General features: G+C 40.3%; 1 protein-coding gene across 1 annotated transcript in view; it reads right to left on the bottom strand.

The window, feature by feature from the left end:
- Positions 1-18,726, bottom strand: part of ATP7A (ATPase copper transporting alpha) — a gene marked incomplete at its 3' end in the record, with an annotated part of 149,862 nt that extends 131,136 nt beyond the window's left edge. Inside the window, exon 1 of the mRNA XM_079726904.1 lies at positions 18,571-18,726. The remainder of the gene's footprint in view (positions 1-18,570) is intronic.
- Between the last annotated feature and the right edge of the window lie 1,455 nt (positions 18,727-20,181).

The following is a 20,181-nucleotide window of genomic DNA, read 5'->3' as shown; positions in this document are numbered from 1 at the left end:
CTTGGACATATCACTTCATCTATAAAATGGTAAGTATTTAAGAACAAGAGCTCTGGAATCAGGCTACCTTAGTTTTAATCCTAGCTCTGCTACTTGCCACATTTTAAGCCCTGGGCCTGTCACTTTGTCTCTTTAAGCTTCAGTTTTCCATGGCTGAAAATATGAATAATTATAACATTACTATGAGGTTAAAATGAGGCAATCTATGCAAGTTGCTTAGTATAGTCCCATGCACAGTAAGCCATCAGTGCACATGAACTGCTATTGTTTTTTATTAGCAATACTAAAATGTGTAAGTAGCATTAGGAATCAAATCATGGCAAGAGCATTTTGCAAATCTGCAGACACAGCAATACTCTAAGTAATCAATTCTTAGAGAACTGTAAGTTATCTCATCTGATGCTCATAAACAGAGACCACTTCGTCAAAAACTACCCTCTGCCAATCCCTCTGGATCACAATTTTCTTGTTTTATATTTCATCATACCACTTATTGCTATTTGATATCTATTTTCTCTGTTTACTTATTTACTGTCTTCTCCTTCCAAAATGAAAGCTCCGTGAGAGTAGGGAGGCATAACGGATAAAAAGACAGACTCTAGAGACAGACTGACTGGATATGATTCCAATCTCTGCGGCTTCCTAGCTGTGTGACCTCGGGCATATTACTGAAGCTCTCTGCCTCAGCTTCCTTATCTGTAAGACAGGGATAGTAATAGCATCTGTTTCATAGGGTCATTATGAGAATTAAATGACTTTATATAAAGCACTTAGCAAAACCTAGCACACAATAAACACTCAGTAAATGCTACTATTATTATCGACCTACTTCACTGCTGTCACTCCAGCAGCTTGAACAGTCCTTGGCACAGAGCAGGCACCCAATAAACATTTACTGAATAAATGATTTAGAAGAGCTCGATGCTGAGCCAGCCTTATAGCTCAAAGGTGTTCCTAAAAGAAAGAGTTGGGGATGAGGGAGAGAGACTAGGGTAAGGTACCTTCTGTGGGGTCAAAGCCTCTGTTCAGAACCCATCTTCCACCCTAAGTAAAAAAGGCTGCTGGTCACCATGGGATATCACCTAAATTCTAGGACTACCTTTGGCAGCTAGGGAAGTCCCTGGGTACCACCTCTTTCCGCAGCTAACATTTATTGAATGGTTACTATGAGTAGTACTTTGCATGTATTAACTAATTTAACCCTTACAACAACCTTGAGGTAAACACTACAATTACCCCCATCTTACAGATGGAAACACAGAGGCACAAATAGGTTAAGTAACTTTAGCAAGGTCACGTAGCTAGTAGGTAGCTAAGCCTGAATTCAAACTCAAGAAGTCTAGTTCTAGAGTCCATGCTTTTAGCAGCTAGGTTCTTTTCTCTAGGGTCATTTGTTTTTCAAGAGAAGAATTCTCCAGTCTCCTGCCTGGGAAGCATATACCAGGACACTATGTTTGGAGCAAGGTGAGGGGAAGGGGCTGACCAGTCTGCAGCCTTCCACTCAGTCACCCTGTTCTCAGCCCTGTGTTCTCAGCCCTGTGTTTCAGTGCCCTCAACTCTGCCCATCATCTGAGAGCTCAGAGCCTTTCAGGTTCACTTAGGCCAGAGACTCTCCTCCTGGTCTCCTACCACCCAGGGCAGGTGGGGGTGGGGGGCTGGCAGGTGGATCACCTTACTGCAGCAGAAAATGGAAGAGACCTGAGGGGTCCAACCCCATTCATTTAAAATGTTTTTAAAACATTTCCCTTATTTTTTAGCCCTGGATCACCTCCTCACCTTTTAGGAAAAACCACCTACCTTAAAGTTCTAAGCCTCTCATGAGTACTGTGTGATAAAAGAACTCACTTCTCATTGATATCCTTCTGCAGGCAGGGCCCCCCCTTCCTCTGCTTCCTACCTTCCAATGATGTGTTCAAACCACACCTGTGCTGATGTCCGTCTCCTGTTCTATTTGTCCTTGCAGGTTTAAGCCTTTTAAAAGTTGTTTACTGACATATTAGTGGAGTTTGAGAAGGACAAGAGCTAAACATGTGTAGTCAGCTGACCATGTTTAACTCCATGTATTACTTTTATAATGATATTTAAAGGGTAGACTTCAGCTATCTGGGAAATTAACTTCTGCAAAATGCCTCATTTCTCAGCGATGATCAATAAAAGGTACTATAGATCACAAAAGACCATGGGTTGCACTTGGAGGCTCAATATCATGGGATTCCCAGAGGCTCACCTAAAACTTCTCTACTCAATATAGAAGATCCTGTTAAACCCCCCAAAGTTGTTACGTTTTAATTCCAAAACCAAAAATCTATAACTCTAGAGGCATTTGTTAAGATCACTTTACAGAGATGGAAAAAAAAAAAAGCTCTATTACTTTCTACAAATGTATATAGTGAGCCAAGGTTTTCCTTTGGTTCTCTGAGACCGAAAAGTTTTGAGACAAAAGAGTCTGGAGATAAAGGCAAAAGGGGATCTAGAGTTGAAACTGGAGAGACATTATGAGTAGAATATTCCAGAAATCCAAAGGAATAAGCTTCTAAGTGCAGCCTCCACTGTTAAGTGATACAATGAAAATATGTATGATGTCTTTGAAAGCCTGGATATTACAGACTCTTCTATAAGCAGAACAAGGGCTTTGGCATTGATAATGGGGTTTTTGTTTGTTTGGTTTTAACCAAAATATATTTTTTTTTAATTTTTAAATTTTTATACAAATTTTAAAGGTTACTTTCCAATTACAGTTATTACAAAATATTGGCTATATTCCTCATGTTGTACAATATATCCCTGAGCAGATCGTACACCCAATAGTTTGTGCCTCCCACTCCCCCACCCTTATATTGCCCCTCCCGCTCACTGGTAACCACTAGTTTGTTCTCTATGTCTGTGAGTCTGTTTCTGTTTTTTATATTTAATAGTTTGTTGTATTTTTTAGATTCCACATATAAGTGATATCATACAGTAACTGTCTTTCTCTGATGTATTTCACTTAGTATAATGTCCTCCAAGTCCATCCATGTTGTTGCAAATGGTAAAATTTCATTCTTTTTTATGGCTGAGTAATGTTCCATTGTATATATACACCGCAGCTGCTTTATCCATTGATGATGGTTTTTTACTGAGATATTTTTTCTCTGGACTACCCTCCCTCTTAACTAACAGACTGCATTCAGAAAACTGTGCAGCAGAGTTAGAGGTATAGCTAATGACTCCAAAGGACAAATGCCTCCCACAGAGATGAAGTCTATAACTCTGTCTTCATTAACACTATTTAATCAGCCAAACCAAAAACGTACCAAGTAGATTTATACCACCAACCCCATACACGCCAGCATTAAACTCATGTTGGAGGATACTGTAATACTCAGCATATGTGGTATAACTTGGTGACCCACTTTGCTGATTAAGCAAAGATATCTCCCCTATCAGGTAAGAATATAATCAATTGTGCCAGTACTTTTTTTTTTTTTTTTGTGGTACGCGGGCCTCTCACTGTTGTGGCCTCTCCCATTGTGGAGCACAGGCTCCAGACGCACAGGCTCAGTGGCCATGGCTCACAGGCCCAGCTGCTCCGCAGCATGTGGGATCTTCCCAGACCGGGGCACGAACCCACGTCCCCTGCATCGGCAGGCGGACTCTCAACCACTGCGCCACCAGGAAAGCCCAGTACTTTTTTTTTAAAGCAGCTAATATGTTGATAGAAAAAGTATTTTGTCTTAATTTTTATAGTTGAAACATTCATATGGTATAACTAAAACCTAAAAAAATACATATCTATTTTTCAGAATATTTTGACTTTTCCTAACATCCATATTTCTCATAAATTTTCTTTTTATCAAATCAAGGTCCAAAGAACAATTTTCATCATGAAGTAATCAAATACTCCATAAAGATAGCCCAGATCTATATCCCCATCCACACCCAACTTCTCAATTCCTTTAATGTCCTATTTTACAGACTTTGGTTAACAAAGGTGAAAATATGATAACGCTCCTCTTGTTCAAAGTTGAATCACTATCAGAATAGATAAGGATGAAAAATTACGTACTGGAAATGTATGGGAGTTCAGTTTATAAAAAGGAACTAGCAATTCAAAATTGTCAAGGATAACTGTTTAGCCAGGTATTTTTATATAGATGAATGAGAACAAATACAGAGAAGGCCTACATCACTTCACATCCTTAAGAGTTTTTAACTGGCAATTTTCAAGTGCTTTGTTATCACAAGCAGAAGCCCTAATACTGATGGCTATATCAAATCCACTGAACTGCTGAGAAAAAATGTTATTTTAAACTCAATGTAGAGTTGTTGAACAGAAATCAAGACAAACAGCCATCAACAATAGTTACTATTTTTAGAATTTGAAGTGCAAATTCATTACGATTGTCAAGAAGATTTTTTTTTTCAGAATTCAATCCTTAGTTCTGTGATTCTGTGCTTTGTTAGGAAGCACTAGGATGAACTTTGTCATCTCACGAAACAAAGATTCTAAAATAGGTTGAGAAATTCAAGAAATAATCCCATTTACCACTGCATCAAAAAGAATAAAATACCTAGGAATAAACCTACCTAAGGATACAAAAGACCTATACCCCCAAAACTATAAGATGCTGATGAAAGAAATCAAAGATGACACAAAGAGATGAAAAGATATACCATGTTCTTGGATAGGAAGAATCAATATTATCAAAATGACTATACTACCCAAGGCAACCTACAGATTCAATGCAATCCCTATCAAATTACCAATGGCATTTTTCACAGAAATAGAAAAAAAAAATCTTAAATTTATATGGAGACACAAAAACCCCGAATAGCCAAAGCAATAGTGAGAAAGAAAACCAGAGCTGGAGGAATAAGGCTCCTTGACTTCAGATTACACTACAAAACTTCAGTCATCAAAACAGTATGGTACTGGCACAAAAACAGAAATATAGATCAATGGAACAGGATAGAAAGCCCAGAGAAAAACCCACGCACCTATGGTCACCTAATCTATGACAAAGGAGGCAATGACTATACAATGGAGAAGACAGTCTCTTCAATAAATGGTGCTGGGAAAACTGGACAGCTACATGTAAAAAAATGAAATTAGAACATTCTTTAACACCATACACAAAAATAAACTCAAAATGGATTAAAGACCTAAATATAAGACCAGATACCATAAAGCTCTTAGAGGAAAACATAGGCAGAATACTCTTTGACATATATCACAGCAATATCTTTTTCGATCCATCTCCTAAGGTAAGGGAAATAAAAACAAAAGTAAACAAATGGGACTTAATCAAACTCAAAAGCTTTTGCACAGCAAAGGAAACCATAAATAAAACGAAAAGACAACCCACAGGGACTTCCCTGGTGGTCCAGTGGTTAAGAATCCTCCTTCCAATGAAGGGGATGTGGGTTTGATCCCTGGTTGGGGAACTAAGATCCCACATGGTGCGGGGCAACTAAGCCCACATGCCACAGCTAGTGAGCCCGCATGCTCTAGAGCCCGTGCACCACAACTAGAGAGCCCACGTGCTCTGGAGCCCGTGCACCACAACTACAGAGCCCACACACCACAACTAGAGAGCCCACGTGCCACAACTACTGAGCCCATGCACTCTGGAACCTGCACGCCACAACTAGAGAGAAGCCCGTGCACCTAATGAAGAGCCCACACGCCGTAACGAAAGATCCGGCATGCCGAAATGAAGATCTTGTATGCCACAACTAAGGCCCGACGCAGCCAAATAAATAAATAAATATTTTAAAAAAGAAAAAAGACAACCCGCAGAATGGGCCAAAATATTTGCAAATGGCGCTGCAGAAAAGGGATTAATTTCCAAAATTTACAAACAGCTCAGGAAGCTCAATATCAAAAAAACAAACAATCCAATCAAAAAATGGGAAGAAGACCTAAATAGACTTTTCTCCAAAAAAGACATACAGATGGCAAAGAGGCACGTGAAAAGATGTCCAACATCGCTAATTATTAATAGAGAAATGCAAATCCAAACTAAAATGAGGGGCTTCCCTGGTGGTGCATTGGTTGAGAGTCTGCCTGCCAATGCAGGGTACATGGGTTCGTGCCCCGGTCCGGGAAGATCCCACATGCCACGGAGCGGCTGGGCCCGTGAGCCATGGCCGCTGAGCCTGTGCGTCTGCAGCCTGTGCTCCACAACAGGAGAGGCCACAACAGTGAGAGGCCCGTGTAACGCAAAAAAAAAAAAAAAAAACTAAACTAAAATGAGGTATCACTTCACACCAGTCAGAACGGCCATCATCAAAAAGTCTACAAACAATAAACGCTGGAGAGGGTGTGGAGAAAAGGGAACCCTCCTACATTGGTGGGAATGTAAATTGGTACAGCCACTATGGAGAACAGTATGGAGGTTCCTTAAAAAACTAAAAATAGAGCTACCATATGATCCTGCAATCCCACTCCTGGGCATATATCTGAAGAAAAACATGGTTCAAAAGGATACATGCAGGCCAGTGTTCTTTGCAGTGCTGTTTACAATAGCCTAGACATGGAAACAACCTAAATGTCCATTGACAGAGCAATGGATAAAGAAGATGTGGTACACATAATAAGAATGAAATAATGCCATTTGCAGCAACATGAATGGACCTAGAGATTGTCATACTGAGTGAAGTCAGACAGAGAAAGAGAAATATTGTATGATATCGCTTATATGCAGAATCTAAAAAGAAATGATACAAATGAACTTATTTACAAACAGAAACAGACTCACAGACTTAGAGAATGAACTTATGGCTACCGGGGGAAGGGTTGAAGGATGGGATAGATTGGGAGTTTGGGACTGACATGTACACACTGCTATATTAAAAATAGATAACCAACAAGGGCCTACTGTACAGCACAGGGAACTCTGCTTAATACTATGTAATAACCTAAATAGGAAAATAATTTGAAAAAGAATAGATACATGTATATGTATAACTGAATCACTTTGCTGTACACCTGAAACTAACACAACATTTTTTTTTTTTGGCGGTACGCGGGCCTCTCACTGTTGCGGCCTCTCCTGTTGTGGAGCACAGACTCCGGACATGCAGGCTCAGCGGCCATGGCTCACGGGCCCAGCCACTCCGCGGCAAGTGGGATCTACCCCGACCGGGCCACGAACCCACGTCCCCTGCATCGGCAGGCGGACTCTCAACCACTGCGCCACCAGGGAAGCCCTAACACAACATTTTTAATCAACTCTACTCCAATATAAAATAAAATGTTTTTAAATAATAATAATTAATTGAGCGATTTATGTTCAAAAAATAAAATAAAATAGGCTGAAATCTTTAGAAAGTTGGTTCTGGTAGAGTAAAAAAATATTCTTTACTACAAAGAGCTATTTTTTCCCCATTTTAAACATGCAGTTTTCACAAAGTGGATGCTTCCATTCAGTTAGTTAATAATTTAAAGGGGGTTCACCTTCTTAATTCTTAAAAAAACATGGGGGGCTTCCCTGGTGACGCAGTGGTTGAGAGTCCGCCTGCTGATGCAGGGGACGTGGGTTTGTGGCCCGGTCCGGGTAGATCCCACATGCCACGGAGTGGCTGGGCCCGTGAGCCATGGCCGCTGAGCCTGCGCGTCCAGAGCCTGTGCTCTGCAACGGGAGAGGCCACAACAGTGAGAGGCCCGCATACCGCAATAAAAAAAAAAAAACCATGGGGAGTCAAGCTATAACTAAATCCTAAATTTTGCTTTAGTGTATTCTGTTGGGTCTTTGAAATAAATTATTAAAGCACTCCTTCTCTTGCCTTACCTGCCCTTTTTTTCTACTTCTGATCAAGGGTTCATGTGCACAAACACACACATGCATATACATAAGACACAGACTGAACTTACTAACATCTTTCAGCTAAAAACTAATTCTGACAACACCTCCTTTTGAAAAAGGTATGGCTATGAATGTGGGACATTAAAGTTGAACACAGCACAGAGAAAAGTGAACAGATCAAATTAGGAAAAGTATAAGTATCTATGTTCAAAGATGATACTGCCATACTTTGGTGCGAAACAAATACCCGGCTGGATAATCGCAAATCAGTCTCTTCAACATGCACACCCAATACTGAGTTTGATGGAAACGGCTGGATTAATCTGAAAAGCTTCATATCATAATTATAAGCCAAGTTCCTAAAAAGTGGGTAGAACTTGGGCAATATAAAAAGAGACATATGGAGAACTAAAGCACCAGTTGAATAGAGAGGAAAAAGTCTTACATGGGAGCAGGAAAGCAGGTTTGCCAAGTCAGAATCGAGGGTGCAGGTAGGATTATAGCAGGAAATAATAATAACTTTACATTCATATAGCTCATTTCTGTTTACAAAGAAATCCTTCAAAAATTATTTCATTGGAGGGACTCCCCTGGTGGTCCAGTGGTTAAGAATCTGCCTTCCAATGCAGGGGAGGCAGGTTCAATCCCTGGTCAGGGAACTAAAATGCCACATGCCATGGGGCAACTAAGCCCATGCACCACAACTACTGAGCCCACGTGCCACAACCAGAGAGCCCGTGTGCCACAACAACAGAGACCATGTGTTCTGGAACCCATACACCACAACTAGAGAGAAGCCTGTGCACCGCAACAAAGAGCCCGCATGCCGCAACTAAGACCTGATGCAGCCAAAAAAATTTATATATATATATATATATATACACGAATAGATTTTTTGAAGACAACAGGTATATTCATTAGGCAATTCATTAACTGGACATACATCTTTGGCATCAGACAGACTTGGACTTGAATCCAAATTCTGTTATTTATTAGCTCTGTGACCTCCAGCAAATTGTTTGATCTCTCTGACGCTCAGTTTCCTCATCAGAAAAATACAGATAACTCTTACTCGTGGGACTGTTAAAAGGAGTATATCAGATAACATATGTAAAATGCTTGTCACATAATTCCATCTCCTCTTAACCTTATAAACATTGCCAAGTGCCCAGTATCTTTTTAGGTTCTGTGCTAGGCCCAGCTGGGAATACAAAGGTGAATGAATATGACATGGGCCCTGCTTTCAAGGGGCTCGGAGATGAAGGAAGGGAGTTCAGTGAAGACGTCACAGAAGAGATGCTTTAATTGTGTCTTTTTCCTTCCTTTAAAATATAAGGAAGGGGGGCTTCCCTGGTGGCGCAGTGGTTGAGAGTCCGTCTGCCGATGCAGGGGACACAGGTTCGTGCCCCGGTCTGGGAAGATCCCACATGCTGTGGGGCGGCTGAGCCCATGAGCCATGGCTGCTGAGCCTGTGCATCTGGAGCCTGTGCTCCTCAACGGAAGAGGCCACAACAGTGAGAGGCCCGCGTACCGCAAAAAATAATAATAATAATAATAATAATATATATATATATATATATGGAAGGGACTTCCTGGTGGTCCAGTGGGTAAGACTCCGCATGAACAATGCAGGCGGCCTCAGTTCGATCCCTGGTCAGGGAACTAGATCCCGCATGCATGCCACAACTAAGAGTTTGCATGTCACAACTAAGAGTCCGCATGCCTCAACTAAGAAGTCTGCATGCCACAACTAAGAGTCCACATGTCACAACTAAGACCAGGTGCAGCCAAAATAAATAAATATTTTTTTTAAAAAAAATAAGAAATATCAACTGGATAAAAAGAGAAAATATAGACAAGCAAATATAAAAATAAACAAATCAGTCCACCAACAAGAAACAACTAATGTTAAAAATTTGAGGTAGTGATGTATACGTGTGTGTAAGCGTAAGTTTAGGAGGTTATGTGTATGTATGTATAAGCACATATTTTAAAAATGACATGCTATTCTGTTTCATAACATGCTCCTTTTCATTCAACACTGATGAAAGAAATGTCCACATATCGAGGTATGGGGAAGTCATTCTGGCTTATATATGATTTAACTCGAATTTTATGCTAACTAAAACAGCCTGTTTGTGGCCTATCAAACATACATTGTACATCTGTTTTGATTATTAAAGAAAAGAGCACACTGACTGGAAGTAAAGAATGTCCATGTTAAAAATAAAGATTAGGGCCTCCCTGGTGGCGCAGTGGTTGAGAGTCCGCCTGCCGATGCAGGGGATGCGGGTTCGTGCCCCGGTCTGGGGGGATCCCATGTGCCGCGGGGCGGCTGGGCCCGTGGGCCATGGCTGCTGGGCCTGCGCGTCCGGAGCCTGTGCTCCGCAGCGGGGGAGGCCACAGCGGTGAGAGGCCCGCGTACCACAAAAAAAAAAAAAAATAATAAAAAAAAAAAATAAAAAAATAAAGATTAAATGCCTCCCTTCCTGGACATCAATGCTGGTACTCATTCAATGATAAGCCTCCTTTCCAGGTGCCAATGCCATACTGACTAGTTGTGTACATGCTGATCTGTTCTGGTGTTTTGGGGTTTTTTTTTTTTTGAAACCTTGAAGGAATGTATCCCTGATTTGTTTGATGTTCCTTATTCCGACAAGATATAAAACCATGCTGAAAATGATGCTTCTCTGGAGCAGTTCCTCAGAGTTATCTGAGAGGCTGTCTCTGGGCCATAGCCCTCAGTTTGGATCAAATAAAACTCTATTCCTATTATAGAATGTTTATTGATTATTGATCAACAACACTATAATGAACATTTTTCTATGTCAGTAAATATTAATATATAATAATACCTAATACTTTTTACTATTTTAATCTTCACAACCCAACGGGATATGTACTATTATTCCCTCCATTTTACAGATAATGAAATTGAGACAGAGAGGGAAAGAAACGTTCCCAGGGTCACACAGCTATTAAGGGACACAATCAAAATTCGAAGCCAAGCATAGTCTACAGTCTGTGCTTTTAATCACCAATACATATGCCACAATTTTAAAAAGCCGAATACACTGTGGAAAACATTATCGAGGTGGCTCAAAAAACTAAAAATAGAACTACCATATGACCCAGCATATGACCATATGACCATATGACCATATGACCCATTCCATTACTGGGTATATATCTACTAAGAACAAAAATACATTCGAAAAGATATATGCACCCCAAAGTTCACAGCACCATTATTTACAATTGCCAAGATATGAAAGCAACCTAAGTGTCCATCAACAGAGGAATGGATAAAGATGTGGTGTACACACACACACACACACACACACACAAAATGGAACATTACTCAGCCATACAAAAGAATGAAATTTTGTCATTTGCAACAATATGGATGGACTTGGAGTGTATTATGCTTGGTGAAATAATCAGACAGAGAAAGACAAATACTGTATTATATCACTTATATGTGGAATCTAAAAAATACAACAAACTAGTGAATATAACAAAACAGAAAGAGACTCACAGATATAGAGAACAAACTAGTGGTTACCAGTGGGGAGAGGGAAGGGGGAAGGGACAACACAGAGGTAGGGGATTAAGAGCTACAAACTACTATGTATGAAATAAATAAGCTACAAGGATATATTGTACAACTCAAGGAATATAGCCAAAACTTTATAATAACCATAAATGGAATATAACCTTTAAAAATTGTGAATCACTATATAGTACACACTGCTCTTAGGGCTTTACATGTATTAATCCATTGAAATCCCACCGTTATTGCTGCCATTTTGGAAATCTGAAGGAACTGAGGCACAAAAGGAAAGAGACCAGCTCAGGGTCATATAAGCAGTAAACAGAGGAGCTGGGGTTCTAACCCAGGCAGTATGGGCCTGAGGCCCCACTCTTAACCCTATATTATACTGCCTCCCCAAAACAGTAGATCACAATACAATGGTGACATTATGCCTTGAAAATATCAAGAGAATAATATCCAATAATCCAGAAAATGTAACCAGCAATATCCCAATTTATGCTTGCTTATTAACTTTTATTATATGTTCTCTTAGTACAGTTTAAGTTCTAAGCATGTTATAAATATCAAAGTCTGGCCAAGTTCAAAGATGTGTTTATTGTGAAGATGAAAAAAACAGAGTCCATTTCTTTTCCTGGAAGACTCTGAGAATACAAATAAGACTAACACCATTTTAAGTATTAGGTCATTTAGCTTATCCTTAAAAAATGTAATTAGCTAAAAACAAAACTATGGTCTTTACTTTTGAACTTCGTTTGAAAGTACCAAGGAAATTTTGAGGTAATGATACTTTAATTTTTAATCATCAAATCAATTTGCTCATTCATACTTTCAAATAAGATAAATGAGTGTTTCCCTCTTTAGGACAAACAAGGAACTTAATTCCAATAGACCTAATTTTGCTCAAATGTCTATGTATTTTTTTTTTTTTTTTTTTGCAGTATGCGGGCCTCTCACTGTTGTGGCCTCTCCTGTTGTGGAGCACAGGCTCCGGACGTGCAGGCCCAGCGGCCATGGCTCACAGGCCCAGCCGCTCCGTGACATGTGGGATCTTCCTGGACCGGGGCATGAACCCATGTCCCCTGCATCGGCAGGTGGACTCTCAACCACTGTGCCACCAGGGAAGCCCTAAGTATTTTTTTAGAAAATACAGTTCATGTTAGATAAGAGCATAGGTTCTGAAGCCTGACTGACTGGCTTTAAATCTCAGTTTAGCCACTTGCTAGGTCTAGGAATAAAATTTGGCCCTATGAAAGAATATGTCAACACTTACCAAACTGCAAACAATAGACAAAGTACCAGATTTTTTTTTTTCATACCAGACAAAGGAACAGTTCCGGTCTCCTTTACTTATGTGCACCCCCCTCCAAAAAAAGTAAGATTCAAAATCCCATGACTTACCATTTGCCCTAAAGTTAAGAAACAGGAATTAACGGGTTAGTTTTATAATAAACACAGTGGACAAACTCTTAAGCAATCTTTTTTTTTATTGAGGTATAGTTGATTTACAATATTATATAGGTTTCAGGTGTTACAATTTTTAAAGGTTATATTCCCTTATAGTTATTATGAAATATTGGCTATATTCCTTGAGTTGTACAAAATATCCTTGTAGCTTATTTATTTCATACCTAGTAGTCTGTGGCTCTTAATCTCATACCCCTATCTTGCCCCTCCCCTCTTCCCTCTTCTCACTGGTAACCACTAGTTTGTTCTCTATGTCTGTGAGTCTGTTTCTGTTTTGTTATATTCACTAGTTTGTTGAATTTTTTGGATTGCATATATAAGTGATATCATACAGTATTTGTCTTTCTCTGTCTGACTTATTTCACTTAGCGTAATACCCTCCAAGTCCATCCATGTTGTTGTGAATGGCAAAATTTTCATTCTTTTTTATGGCTGAGTAATATTCCATTGTACGTGTGTGTGTGTGTGTGTGTGTGTGTGTGTGTGTGCGTGTGTGTGCATGAGGGTGTGTGTATATATCTATATCTAGATAAAGCAGCTGTCTGTATGTATCTATAGAGATATAGATACATAAAGACAGCTGCTTTAAACATTCATCTGTTGATAGACACTTAGGTTGCTTCAATATCTCAGCAATTGTAAATAATGCTGTTATGAACATTGCAGTACATGTATCTTTTGGTTTTTTCAGGTATATACCCAGGAGTAGAACTGCTGGGTCATATGGTAGTTCTATTTTTAGTTTTTTGAGAAACCTCCATACTGTTCTCCACAGCGGCTGCACAAATTTACATTCCCACCAACAGTGTATGAGGGTTCCCTTTTCTCCACATCCTCATTAGGCAATCTGAATCATACCCTGACACTCAAGGTCAAATATTAATTTATTCCTTTATCCATCAGATGATGAATTTAAGGCTTTAAAACTCTCTGAAGGGGCTTCCCTGGTGGCGCAGTGGTTGAGAGTCCGCCTGCCGATGCAGGGGACACGGGTTCGTGCCCCGGTCTGGGAAGATCCCACATGCCACGGAGCGGCTAGGCCCGTGAGCCATGGCCGCTGAGCCTGCACGTCCGGAACCTGTGCTCCGCAGCGGGAGAGGCCACAACAGTGAGAGGCCCGCGTAACACACACACACAAAAAAACAAAAAACAAAAAATACTCTCTGAAGGCTAGGAAGGTTTTTATGACTGAAATTAATCCTGTTATCACCTAGGTAGAAACAGATGAGTAAGACAAAATACTTCGCTTTTGATGCACAATACTTAATGACACATGACACCAATCTGATTGTTAATACATAAAAAAGTACTTACCTTTGTGATTAGTACTTAATACCAAGATATTGTGGCTATAAATTTGAACTAAAAAGTGATATTTAGAACTAACAGTGAAATGGTATAGTAAAATAAGAGAAAGCATTTATTGGCCAAAATGAAATTAGCTAATTCTATTAATTATAATAAAATTATAATTATAATTATATATATTAAATATATATTTTTATATATTGTACTTATATATAATTATAATTATATATTAAACTTGATTATAATTATTGATTATAATTAATATAAAATTCAATTAATTAATTGAAATTAATAATAATTTAATTTTAATATTAGTGTTTTAAAATTATTAATATATTTACCAATAATCAATACAATATACTTTCTATTTTAATTTAATACTATTAGATTAATGATTAATTTAATAATTCAATTAGAATTCTTAGAGCAAATAACTTTATCATCACGAAAACATTAGACACCTTTTTTCCCTACCATTTTCAGTGTAAGGATCAACAAAGGAAACTATGCATGGAAAAAAAAAAGAAATTATGCATGGAACTCTGTAACAACTAAGCTCTCTAAGCTTTTGTTAGCTCAAGAATCAACTCTTTTTTTAATTTATTTATTTTTTGGCTGTATTGGGTCTTCATTGCTGCGTGCAGGTTTTCTCTAGTTGCGGCAAGCAGGGGCTACTCTTCGTTGCAGTGCACGGGCTTCTCATCACAGTGGAGTCTCTTGTTGCGGAACACGGGCTCTAAGTGCGTGCACTTTAGTAGTTACAGCCCGTGGGCTCAGTAGTTGCGGCACGTGGGCTCTAGGGTGCACGGGCTTCAGTAGTTGTGGCGTGGGGGCTCAGTAGTTGTGGCTCACGGGTTCTAGAGCACAGGCTCAGTAGTTGTGGCACACCAGCCTAGTTGCTCTGCGGCATGTGGGATATTCCCCTACCAGGGATCGAACCCATGTCCCCTGCATTGGCAGGCGGATTCTTAACCACTGTGCCACCTGGGAAGTCCAAGGATCAACTCTTAAGTATCCTCATGACCCCAGAGATCAGCTACAAATTTATCCTAAGTAGTCCTGAGAATTTTGTTTAGCGGGCTCTGCTGTGGAATTCTTCCTCTCTGTTCTTCAACCTCTGTTGACACTGTTTCAGGTCTTAACAGAAGCCCTTTTAATGTCCTCCTCTCCTGAGTGGTTGGTAGCACGCTTCAGGTGAACGTTCAAGAGATCAGAAACCATTTCTCCAAAATTACAAGAAATATACAGTGTTCTGCAAACTCAGGTGGGAGTAGGGGAAGGAAGTAATTCCAGTATTATTTGCTCCCTATCTGCTTTGGTTGTGACATCAAATGCACAAGCAGATCAGGAGCAATTACTAGAGCATAAAACAAAACACTTGAACTTTTTTACAAACAAAATCAACTAAGGTAAATGGTCAGCCTAAAACAATTTCCCTAAGATGTGGAATAACCCATTTATTCCAATTAGTAAATTGTTAAAATGTTCTCCTGATTATAGGTCTGGAAAAGTGGACTTCTACACTAGAGAATTATAAAGTAAAAATAGGTAAAAAAATTTAATCCTTCAGCCATAGCTGTATAATTATAAATATAGATGGAAAGCACAGGCCAAAGCACAGCTAATTGGCTCATTTTATCCTCATTTCCTTCAAGGATAGAAGTATCTGTGAAAACTGATGTAATCTACCAATATCCCACACAAATTTGAGCCCACAAAGATGAGGAAATCAATTTTCTTTTTTAATTTATTTTTGGCTGGGTTCGGTCTTTGTTGCTGCACGCCAGCAGCTTTCTCTAGTTGCAGTGAGCAGGGGCTACTCTTCATTGTGGTGCGCCAGCTTCTCATTGCAGTGGCTTCTCTTGTTGCAGAACACAGGCTTTAGGCACACGGGCTTCAGCAGTTGTGGCACACGGGCTCAGTAGTTGTGGCTCACGGGCTCTAGAGCACAGGCTCCATAGTTGTGGCTCACGGGCTGAGTTGCTCCTTGGCATGTGGGATCTTCCCGGACCAGGTCTCAAACCTGTGTCCCCTGCATTGGCAGGCAGATTCTTAACCACTGCACCACCAGGGAAGTCCCAGGAAATCAATTTTCTAATAGTGCTGGAGAAACTAGAAACATATTTATGAAACCAGAAACATCCTACCTTTTCATTTTAATGGAACACATTCTAAAAGTATTGTGACACTATTTCTGCCATACTATCTCAGCAAGTAAGTAAGCAAGTTATACCACGTGAAATCAACCTGAATACTGTGATTTATAAATGAAACACACGGTTGCTGGGACAATAGACTGAACTGAAATAGGCCAACTGTCGCCTGCCTCTCCCACCCCCCACCCTCACTGTGATTTATGTCCTAAGAAAGATTTCTGTTTAAAAACAAAACTGTAAAACATTTAAAAGCTGAACTTCCCTTTAACAAAGATAAGTAGAAGGAATTTTGAGACAAAACTCCCAAATATTATTCTCATTTATGCCAGTGCCTGTATCATCTCAGACAAACCTCTCCTCACAATTTACTTTCCCAACTGGCAAAAGAAAATTATTTTCACTCATTGGGATGTCAAAGTCTTGATTAAAGTTTGCCAAGCATTTTAAAATATGTAGATAAAAGCAGTTATAATGAGGAAGTTATAAAAAGGAATGTGTTGCCTTAGATTCCTCCCAGAAGTAAAGGTTGTGGTATGTTAGTTAGGGTTATTTTTGCTTGCTCTCTCACTCTAATTTTCAAACAAATTTTACTTCTGCATGCATTTTTCAAAGAAAAACAACCTTCTGCATTAGAGACCAGGGGTGTTAACCTATCCTTTGGAGGAATTAGTGTTTAATCTAACGCTACCTACAGGTCAAGAATCAAGATCTTTCTAAGACTATGATTGTAAAAAAATAGTTTCTATCAGGTTAAGAAGGCCAGTAGAGAAATCATTTTGGAGGAGACAAGGAAATACAGAAATTCCTTGGGGAAAAACTGGAACGCCTTCTGACTTCAGACAGTGTTGTTATTCATTCCCAGCAATTTTTTTAAAAAGATTCCAAATTATATTTAAGACACGACACTCAGTCAGAGTTAAAATATAGCAAGCTTTACTTTTTCTCTTTTATTTGAGTTTACATCAGAATTAAATCTCACGCATTAACACTGCTTTTGTCACTTCATGGGTTTTCTTCCTATATATAAGCTTTTTTATTGGCTGGAGGGTAGTCAGATATGGTTGTAAACTTACCAGTTTTGAATTCTATATTTTTTTTCTTTTAAACAGTGACATTTTGGAAGATGTGGCTGTGTTAAAGATGTTGATGTACAATGTATTGCTGGATGCATCTTTCCAGCCCCCAAAGCCTTTGCTCACATTATTTCATGTACCTGGGCTGTCGTCCCCCTACCTCCATTCCTGCAAAGCTAAATCCTATCCATTTTTCAAGGCCCAGCTCAAAAGCTCCCTTCCCTACACTCTCATAACACTTTCTGTTTCTAATATACATTACTGAGATTAAAAGGGTGTATCTGTCTTTCCTACTACATTGTGAGACCCTTCAGTATAAAAAGGAAAAAACCCTCTCATGTCATGACTGTAGAAACAAGAAAGTTTGAAAGATTAAAAAATAAAATCTCAGTTCAAAATATCCTTTAAAAAGGGTGAGATAAGCAATGTAGTTATTCAGTAAGTGGGGCTGCTAGAATCCACTGCCTTCATAACTGAACTCGAATGCAAACTCTCTTGAGGCTGGGGACTTCATCTTATTTCTTGTGTATACCCCCTACCGACCCCCACACCTCAATATCACCTAATTCAATGTTCTGCACATCTTAAGTCTCAATACAAAGTCATACCACTGTAGATGAAGAGGGTGTAATTAAAACAAAAACCAGATGCTGAATAATATTAACCTGCGAAACGATGAAAGAGTTGCCGGTGCTTAGGATAAATAACTTCAACGTCTACAACAAAAAGTGTCAAAGATGCCACAGGGTGCAACAAGGATGGAGAGTAACTTTACTGGGAAGGGGTCAGAATAAACAAAATGAAATGGAAACAAGAGTGCTCTCTCAGTTTACTTCATGCTCCCAGAGCGAGACAAGAAGCAAAATATCTAATTTCTTTACATTATTTCATTAATAATGGTGATCAGTCCATGTGACCTCCAAAACCGGGCACAGACCTTCCTGTACCTTCAATTAGTTAGGTAACATGGGCTATGGATGATCAGGACACTTCCTCAGGAGGGGACAAGAAAGCGACAGGGGTCAGGACCCAATCTTCCCTCCTCTATCCCCCGTTAGAGAAAGTAAAACAAGAGTATAGTGAATACCTGAGTTGTGAAGCAGTGAGAGTTTGGAAACTCCCCCAGATTAAAATCACCTTCTCGCCACACTCGGTAGTACAGACACTGACAGTACCGAACACCCCTCCTGTAGAAGGGGACGACGGGAAGCCGACACAGGACTTACCTGTTTTTTCTGTCCTATGGTTAAACCTCCGGAGCTACGCAGCCGGTGGCGGCGACAAATCCAGGCGCGTAGGCTCCGATCTCACACTCCAGGAGAAGTCACAGTAGCCGCGGCGGCGATGGCGGCGACGGCGGCGGCGACCGCGACGGCCGTGGCGTCGCCAACTCCTCCCTCCGCTTTTTCCCCGAGCCGCCCGGCCGCCGCTTTTACCCTACCTTCCCCCCCCCCCCCCACTTCCGGGTGATGCCCCGGCCGGAAGCAGCCGGCGAGGCGGTGGGGGACGCGTCACGTGAAATGGGAAACGCCCAGACTAGAGTCAAGCTCCTCCCGCTCCCTGCTACGCCTGGCCTGACACACAGCCGCCAGCGAAAGTCTTCCTTTTTGGCGCTGTAGAGAGTCCTCTTCCCCGCTCACCAAAGACAAAAAAAAAAAAAACCCACCAGAATCTGCAGTTTCCTAACCTGAAGCCAAGAAGTACCTTAGACCTACTTATAAATCTTCTGGGTAGTTCAGCCTCTCACAGCATGACATTAACGTGCTCCTGTTAGACTGTGTAGCCTGACTCCAGATGAATTTACCCTCATCCCTCAATTGAAAAATGATCTCTGCGCGCTCTCCGGTGAGGTCGTGGGAAACCGCGCTCATTCGTGCAAAATGGAATTCGCTTTGCTTCACTTCCGTGTTTCTCCAACAGAAAGGTGAACAGATGTGCATCAAAAGTTTTTTTTAAAAATCGGTGGCTGAGGCTTGGAGGAGTGACATTAGATTCTGAGTGAGAACACCACACTTAGGTAAACTTGGAAGGCCCAGGAGGCTAAAGTTTTTCTGCAAAACAGATGCGGGGGACACTGAGGGGTCTGTCCCAGCTCAGCATCCAGCCGACAAATCTTGTCAGTGGATTCTGCCCTGCTGTCCACCGTGCCAATGCAGTCAGTCAAGCTGGGCGGCGGAGCCTTGGGTTTTGCTTTCCCGAAGAATTGGTTCGTCTTAGGCGGCCACGGAGAAAACCCAAACACTAGAGCAAAACCAGAAACGGAAGCAGAGCACACCATTTCCTTTTGAGGAAACTAGTGAACTTACATGATTGTTAGCATTCAAGGAAAAGCTACTTTATTCCCTGGCAGATTGTACAGCAGATGTCTAGAACTTATTCATCTTGCATAACTGAAACCTTATACCCATTGGTTAGCAACTCCCCATTTCCCCCTACCCTCTGCCCCGGGCAACCACCATTCTATTCTCTGCTTCTATGAGTTTGACTATTTTAGATACCTCATCTAAGTGGAACCATGCAGTATATGTCATTCTATGACTAGCTTATTTCAGTTAGCATAATATTCTAAAAGTTCATCTATGTTGCCACATACTGCAGGATTTCCTTCTTTTTTAAGGCTGAATAACATTGCACTGTATGTATATACGTATTCGTTAGCCATTTGTCTGATGGACATTTAGGTGCTTTCCACATCCCAGCTGTTATGAATAGTGCTGCAGTGATCATGGGAGTGCTAATGTCTCTTCAGTTCTTTTGGATAAGTACCCATAAGTGGGATTGCTGAATCATATGGTAGCTCTATTTTTAATTTCTTGAAGAACTTCCATACTGTTTTC

This window comes from Hyperoodon ampullatus, assembly GCF_949752795.1.
Source record: "Hyperoodon ampullatus genome assembly, chromosome: X".
Taxonomy (NCBI): domain Eukaryota; kingdom Metazoa; phylum Chordata; class Mammalia; order Artiodactyla; family Ziphiidae; genus Hyperoodon; species Hyperoodon ampullatus.
Note: the sequence above shows the minus strand (reverse complement) of the source record. Positions and strands in the feature narration are given on the sequence as shown.